This window comes from Apaloderma vittatum, unplaced genomic scaffold (assembly GCF_000703405.1).
Source record: "Apaloderma vittatum isolate BGI_N311 unplaced genomic scaffold, ASM70340v1 scaffold12920, whole genome shotgun sequence".
Classification (NCBI taxonomy): domain Eukaryota; kingdom Metazoa; phylum Chordata; class Aves; order Trogoniformes; family Trogonidae; genus Apaloderma; species Apaloderma vittatum.
In genome coordinates, this window is record NW_009694110.1 from 26869 (window position 1) to 35824 (window position 8956).

The following is an 8956-nucleotide window of genomic DNA, read 5'->3' on the forward strand; positions in this document are numbered from 1 at the left end:
GACCTATATTTTTTCTGTGCTTTCCTATGTCACCGATTGAGCTCTCTGACAATCTTAAATATTAGTTACATGCCAATTAGTCTTCCAGGGACACATGAAAGAAGGTTGGACAGACAGGCAAATCCATGCCCACTCACCTCTTTCCTCTCAGTTGCCCTTCTCCTTACTCCTTTCTACCCAGCAAGTCAGTCTCTTGTCTCTATTCCATCTTATGAATATCTCTTTTACAGAAGCTTTCCTACAGCTACCAGTGGTCTACAGTACGGCAGAATTAATGCAGTTGATAAGCAATAGAAAGGGGAAATGTTGGCAATATATGATTACAGATTAAAAGATGCAATTTCAGGGTCAGCACTACAGAAGGCACTTAGGAAGAGGCTGACAAGTAAAGATGAATGGCAAGTGAATGAGGGCAGTTACAGTATTTAATGTGCATTTGCCTTCTCTGAGATCTGTAGTCTCTGCTACCATCTGCTGGCTTATGAAAAAGAGCCAGGGAATCTATTTTAGTGGGTCTATATACATAATCTTTCAGCTGTCTCTCATTATGAGAACAGTCCTCATTTCAGGTCACAGCCTACCTTTGGCCTCCACAGGGCTGTCAATTACGCTCACTTTTGTTTCCTGATGCATTTCCAACAGCAGACATAAGGAAGAATGGCAAACAGACAGTGCTAAATTAATACTAAATGCAAATAATATATCCCAGAGTAAGGCATATTTTCAGTATTTTGAAAACAAACAAAAAAAAAAGAAAAAAAATGAATCAATGCAATTAGTTCCAGTTTATTCTAGAGGGCAGTGGGTGAGAACAGATTGAACGGTATTCAATTCTGGTTTTGAATGAACATACTCTTCATTACGCTTCCCTATATAACTGATATATAAATTACCATACTCCACTGAAATCAATGGAGCAATGTAGCTTGCTATCTTTTGAGAATGTGATCCACAAAGGATACATGCCAGACCTAAATGTACCTTAATGCAAAATTCTAGCCAGGTCACATTAAATAGAGGAAGAGAAAAAAATATATTAATATACTTCCAAATACAATATTTTTATTCTACACTTTCTTCCCTCTAAGTATCTGTAATAATATATAGATACTTACAAAAGTCAAAAAATGAACCCGTTTTAAAAATCATCACCTGTTCTTCATCCTTTTAACCTGTCAGAATTATCAGGGAAATGTTAGCACTGGTGGCCACCTTTACAGGAGAGTGGTCTTATAAATTGGATACATACAATCAACCTAATTCTGTAGAATTTAAGGTCAGAAGACCTCCTGGTGGCCACTTCCATCCTTATCACAGTCCACACAGTTTTGCCTAATGAATACGCTTTCATGTGATTCCTTCCAGCTGAGTTGGAGTTTCAGAGTGGAGAAAAATACATATATGTTCCACAGTTCAGATTAACTACATGCTCAGGTCATTTATGTTCACTCAGCCTTATTTCTGGTGTTCAGTAAGGTCCACCTTGGTATTAGAACAAAGTTGTAGCACTTCATGGGAAGCTCAAGGAACAGTGGCAAACCAAATAGGTGAGAGCCCTCAGACAGCTAGCTGGTTTCACAGAAAAGTCCATGCTGTCTCAGCCCGTTGGACAGCAAAATTTCCACTCCTTGGACTAGCCAAGACTTCCCCAGTCCAGCTGGAGGACACTGTGCCTCACTCATGTCTATGTCCACTCCCATTTCATAGTAATGTCCAAAGACTGGGGGTTCCAAGATTTGAAGGCATTGGAGCAAGGAACTCTTGGAAGTAGTTTTGAGAAAAGCCCGTGATTAATGGCCTGTAGCATGCCTTCTGCGTTTTCCTTAACAAAATTGGACACACCAGGAAGCAAAGACAAGCAGCTTCCTTTAGGACCTCCATCAACAAGGAAAAGGGATGTAGGTGTGCTGGTTTTGCAAGTGTAAACATCATAGGCAGCTTGTGTTCACTACTGCCATCTAGCAAAAAGGAAATGGAGGTTACTGGAACCAATGAGAAAACAGTCCTTTATCTTATAACACAAATCGCACCACAACACCTTTTAAAATAAATCTGGGCACAACTCCAGTAGTATGTATTCTCTGGAGACACAGAATTAAGGTGGCTGACATGGTGCTTGATTCAGTGGTGAGATGAGGCAACAGATACCTCACAGATAAGTAAAGCCCTGGTGTAGCTCTCAGGGTCTTGGAGCAGCCTGTCTGGAGATGGACTTTTCCAGATCTTTTCTATTACTACAGTGTTTTTAATAACTCTATACTTCTATAAACAACTCTGTGGTGAGCATGAAAAGAAAAATGGAGTAATTAAATCATACATGCTAATAAATTTAAATCTTTAGCTCTTCTTAATAACACATCATCCTAAAATTTGCCCTTGGAAGTGAAAGAGCAAGTATCCCATGAGAATACATCAACAATAATTACAGATTATGGACTCCTTGTCATTAACAGGCATAGAAGAATGTGGGAAAATATCTGATTTGACACAAAGAATCACTATACACAGCATCATAGAATTAATTATTGATATGATATACTTTCTGAACTGCTTCATATACTCAAGAAGCCAAGGGACAAATGAAAGAATCAGGCCTCAGCAACATGGTTAGCCATCCCTACTAGATTACTGCAGTCATCTACAGGTTTTACTGTTTATATCAAAGAAATTGAAAAAAAATATTTACAGTATGTTTGGTTCTATTTATTAGAAAGCAGCAAAAGCACTTTGCAATGTCAATTCCTTTTTTTACTATATAGCTGAGAGGAAAATTTGGCTTTTGTATTTGAGACCGCAGAAAGGGAACTTTGTAGAAGAGCAATCTTTTTCAGCTTCCAGAGAACTATGAACTGCTGCAAGGAAGGATAAGAAAGAGTAATAAATGTCAGCATCAACATAGGCATCAGATGGACTTTGCACATAGTCAGCTTCATAGCCCAAGGGACATAATGATGGTCTCTGTGCCTTGCAGGTCCCAGCTCCAAGCTCGACCTCTTTTCTACTGAAGCAGTATTGCTCAGGGAGGTGTGATTTGTGCTTTAGCTATAGAAGACTTACATCTATTTACACTATATTTCAAAAAGTGAATGGCTTTGTGTAAGTATTGGGGAGCTGCTATCTACAATATGGGTTTGTAAGAGGATATACCATGTAACAGGATATGCTGCCCTTGCAGACTCTTTTTAGTCTGTTTACATTAACATCTCCTATAATCCTCCCTTTAAGGGAGGAAATTTTTAACATTGATTAATCTTTATTGGTTTGGATTGTGGTGGGAGTGGTATCAGGGGAGGAGCTCCAGTGGTAGCTCCTTTTTGGAGCTGCTAGAAGCTTCCCTGGCTCCAAGTAGGACCCACCATTTGCCAAGTCCAAGCCAATCACTGAGAGTGGTAGCACCTCTGGGATAGCATGTTTAAGAAGTGGGTGGGAAAAAATGCTGGGGAAATCCGCAGCTCGAGAGAGGAGTGGGATGTGAGAGAAACAGCCCCACAGACACTAAGGTCAGAGAAGAAGTGGAGGATGTGCTCCAGGTGCCATAGATTCCCTTGAGTCCTGTTGAGGCAGCCCATGGGGGTTAACAGTGGAGCAGGTATCCACCTGCTTCCCATGGAGGACACCACACTGGAGTAGACAGATCCACCCAAAGAAGATTGTGACTCCATGGGAAGCCCATGCTGGAGCAGGTTTGCTGGCAGAACTTGTGACCATGTGAGGGACTCACACTGGAGCAGCTTGTTCTGAAGACTGCACCCCATGGAAGGGACCCTTACTGGAGCTGTTCAGGAAGAACTGTAGCCTGTGGGAAGGACTCACATTGGAAAAGTTTGAAAAGGACTGTCTCCCATGGGAGGGACCCCATACTGAAGCAGGGGAAGAATGTGATAAATCCTCCCCTGAGGAGGAAGGAGCAGCAGAAACATGTGAGGGACTGACCACAACCCCCATTTCCCACCCTCGAGCCGCTATGGGGGAGAAGAAAGAGAAATCAGGATCAGAGCTGAGCCTGGGAAGAAGGGCGGGATGGGGCAATGGTATTTTTAAGATTTGACTGTATTTGTGATTATCTTACCCCAATCTGATTGATAACAAACCGATTTTTTTTCCCCAAGTCTCTTTTGCCCATGATAGTAATTGGTGAGTGAGCTCTACCTGTCCTTGTCTCAACATATGAGCTTTTGTTATAGTTTCTCCTCCTCATCTCACCAGGGCAAGGGGAGGAGTGAGCGAGCAGCTGCACAACACTGGGCCTAAACTGTGACACAATCTCATTTGGAAATAAGACAGCAGAGAAAAATAAAATTCAGCTCTCAAGATGTTTTACCAGTGAGAACAGAACAAAGATATTGCTTTGTGATTTACACAGAGCTAAGTGTTAATAGAGAGCTTAATTCTCCCAGTTGTTGATGTCAGAGTCCTTGCAAGATAACAATGCATTTCATCAGAGAACCAACAAAATGAGCTAAAACTTATACAAATTTATAGCAATAAATTTACTTTCATTTCAAACTAAAAATAATTTATGAGCCAGATCGTTCAGCATTTGCCCACTGAAATTCTGTGATTAAAAATATAGAGTTACAGTGTAGAAAACATTTAATTTCTTCCTTAATCTGTTATTTAGCCAGTTTCTCATTTTACTTCAGTAAACCACCACAGTAGAAATTAGAGTTTTGAATCAGAGATTATATATAGTTTAACTTTTCGTGTATCTGTCTTTCCCAAAGGAATCAGCTAAAATAAATCATAACTTCATCCTGGGAATACACAGATGCACATAACACTCCTAAAACAAATGACTCAACAGGAACCTCAAAGAACATAAATGTCATTTTGAGCCCTTTAAATTTTCACTGGCCTACAAAATCTTGCTTTCATATGAGTTATTCTAGTGTGATTACTATTTTTTACAAGAAAATAGGATGACACACTTATAGTGTGTATTATAAGAATGAAATTTAACACAAAAAGGTAATATTTGTGCACTCTCACTCTCTCAATCTCTCTCTCATTTTGTTCCTCCTGTAAATGGATCAAATGTTCCTTAAATCAACTGAGAAATCAAAAAAATCAACAAATTTTTTTCCATTAAATTACCATGAGACAATTTTCATTTGCCATAAATCTCTGAATATCTGTTAGCAGAAAGAGGTTTTGACTTTGGAGATGATCTTTTTCCCTGGTAGGAGTGCTCCAAGTAGCACAGCACCTACTGAAATAGTGACTTGGTTAAGCTACTTTCCAGAAACAGAGGCTCTGCCTGTTCTCTGCACAAGGCAGATGATGATTTTGTAGATAAATCTGATACATCCCAGACACATTTCCCTTTGAGTTACTCATACTTCATTTTATAAAAATTACAGTGTTTTCCAACTCCAAATAAAGAGCTACATTTTGACATTTAATTTCTTGTGTTTTTTTTTAAATGGGAAAAACAATTTTTTTTCTCAAACACCAATAATAATGTCAATTAGTACCTCCTTCTGAAGCCCTTCCTCAGAGCAGAGAACCACGATTTACCAAGAGTAAATACTAAAAACTCCCATGTTTAACTCTTCTGGGGAATAAGGGCCAGCAAGACTAACTCTTTCGTTGCATATATGAACAACAGCTTTTCCGTTTCAGTAAAACCAGTAGTCAAATCTTGACCCAACTAAGTCAGCAGAAATATTTCCTCTGTCTTAATGAGGGCTAGGATTTCACCCTCAGACTTTAATGTAAGTAAAAGGAAAGAGCAAAGCTTACTTCTAAAGCAAGAAAAGAGAGCAAAGAAAGAGAAAAATGGATTTATTTTCCTTAAGAGTTAAAAGGTCATTCATCTTTACAAAAGCTAACGAAACAAATGTCATTAGATGTAGGAGATATAAAAGGTCAGATAAATACCCTGAACACAGAGCTAAAATGTTACAGAAAGACTAAAGGAAGAGGAGAGGCACATTTCTTCCTTTGAGGATAAAATGATTAAAGAATAAAAATAATTTTGGAAAAAACAGTTTCAAGTAAAAAAATAAGAAGTCCACATGGCAAACATTTGAACTAACAAACCTGCATTAGGAAAGAAATAATATTCCTTTATTAAAAATCTAAGGAGCAAGCAGTAACAAGAAGCTATAGTGATCACACTGCCTAGAACATTATTGAATTTGAGTTTTGAAACTTGAAATTTCATTGGAATCACGCTCAACAGAAAAAAAACCCAAACATTTAATGATAGAATGATATCTCTGTTACAATCAGCATGAATAATCATATCTATATCTGACCAACTAATGAAAAGTGGAAGGAATAATAAATCAGTTCAAAAAGAAGGCAACAAAATGAAAAATGTTAATTTATCAGTGGATCCTTTTGTCAAAGAAGGTATTAGACTACATTGATCCTTTGACTCAGGGTTAGGTAACTTTTCACAACCGGTGTTGAAAAGAAGATACTCATCTTCAGGGAACTTTCTTTAAAAATTATTATTTTTTGGAAGTGTGAATGAAAGATCTGCCCAGTTCAAAAGGCCAAGCTTAAGCAATAGAGTCACTAACATTACCACCAACTTCCAACAAGATCAGAGCTATCATCCAGACTTATTCAGGATAGCATTTATGTCTAAGTGCTGCAGGTTTAGGATTTTATACACATTAAAATTCTTAGGGAAATTTTATTTACACTTCTGTCTTTACTACTATTACCATTACTATAAGTTATCTACAAATTTTAGATCTTTTCTGATAAAATATACACATTACACTATTTTTTTTTGTTTTATGAGTAACTGTCAATATTCTTAGTCCTTGCCTTTCTTGATTCTGACAAGGTCTCTGAACAAGAAGTTGATTATAATGCCAAACACATTTTTTTTAGAGAAATATGTTCCAGTGAATTTATAGCGTATTTTGTATAAATTCTAATTTGATTATATGTATTCAGCTGTAACATGATTCAAGTACGGGATGCACTTTGTCCCAATTTAATGTGCCATTTTAAAAGTACTACCCTTCTCTTCTGACTTGAAAAAAATATCAGCTACTCCCCAACAAGACAAACATGAGTAAACTGAAGAATGTCATATTTCTACATTCAATTACAGAGTACAAGCATCTACTTCCAGATGCTAAGTATTCCATGAAGTTTTATAGCAAGTGTGCTGTGTAAGGTACATGTATGAAGGAGTAACATGCAGCTGTCTGCTGCTCTTAAATCTTGAGATGTCAAAGAATTCCACATAAAAGAGTTAAGCTTCATCAGTTGTACTGTACATATGGGATAATTAAACACAGAAATTGGAATTAAACTACCGAACATTTATTGTTGTTTCATGATTAGGACAGATACAGTTTCTATAAACCAGTCTTAAGTGTCCTGATCTTCCTGTTACTCTCCTTGTAAGAGATAGGGCTGGATAGAAACTAATGTGTCAGTGTGCCAGAAGGGAACAGAATTAGAGCCAGACAGCAGGAGAGGTGAGAAAGAAGCCTCACATAAAACATACCTCAAGAAGTGGGCAGAGTAACTGTGAGGTGAGCTAAGCTAGGAATTTACAGTCTCTTCACAGTTCTTCAGCATACACTGAGCCACTGCTGTACGTACACAAGGTAGCTCAGCCAGCTCTCTTCTGCCGATTGTAAGACTTCTATGAGTTTGGTTTTGTTTTTTCTTTTTTCACATGCAAGTAGTTCCTGGAAAATTACTGATAGGCTGTGAATACCTTTGATTAATCAGCAATAACTAGTTGTTTGTCCATATTCCTCTGAGGGCCAGAGGAATGGAACTGAGGATGAGAGCATATGCAGGAGAGAGTTCTCTTTTGCCAGATCCCAAATCACACCAGCAGTGCGTGCGATGTCACACACCTTTGAAATCGCTGCAGGTACCTACACAGTCCTCTAGCTAGTTTTATAAACCAAAGTTTGACTTTGATTTTCCTTCATGCTTCCCTTTAGGACTGTAGAGAGGATTTGTTTTCCTTGGCTTTGTGCCCCCAATGTGCCTTAGAATGCAGCGCTTCAGACACCCTTTGCATTTACCAACCCCAGCCTAGCTTTAACTGTTACCACACCATTGAAGACGTGTAGCTCCAGGAGCTATGCCTCAGAAATACACCACTCTGGATCACAGTGAAATTCAAGAGAAAACACAAATCAGACTCCTTAAACTTTTCCAGGTATGATCCTGCCTCTGCAGCTATTTTGGACTGAGGTGTGACAGCCTTACAATTGACTACTTCCTCATCTGTCTACAGATCTGACTACGTCATCCCACCACAAATAAATAGGAGAACCTTGTTTGCACCTCCTACTTTGTGAACTAAAACATTTCTGCATCATACTTCATGGTCTCTTGAACAGTAAAAAGCCATTCCTCCATCTCCTAACAGATCTTATAGTCAAATTGCCCAAGATCTACCATAGGGACCTACCTTAGCTGCTCAATGTTAAATACACTTAAATCAGTTCTACCACAAAATTTCCTTCTCACACAGCTCGGGTATGTCCTTCCCTCCACTCAGCAAGGCTAAACTCATCACAGCTGGAAAGCTCTCATCTTCCTTGCGCATCTAAAATGACCAGTGCACACAATTCAAATATCTTCTGAATTCAGAGGTAGTTTCTTTAGTTGGTCCTGTCCCAGGTTGCTCTATCTTGGAAAACTTCTGCAAAAAATAGTAATTATGCCAGAGAAAACCGTGTGTTAAAAAACCAAAAAAGTTACAACTCAAAAACCACAGTCCATATTTTTTTTGTTTATATCAACAAATTCAGTTCTATCTGGAGCAGAAGTCTGAAATACAATAGCAGCCCGAAGAAAGAATCTCTCTGATCCCAAGCAAATCTATAAAGGTCAAAACTCCTTCTCAGCTGCCTTCTCTGTCCAAACTAGTATTTCACCCTCTTTCACAATTAAAATATTTACAGCATTCTCTACTGGGTAATAGCTGTCACCTCTAGCATATTGTTTTCCTGATCGTCCG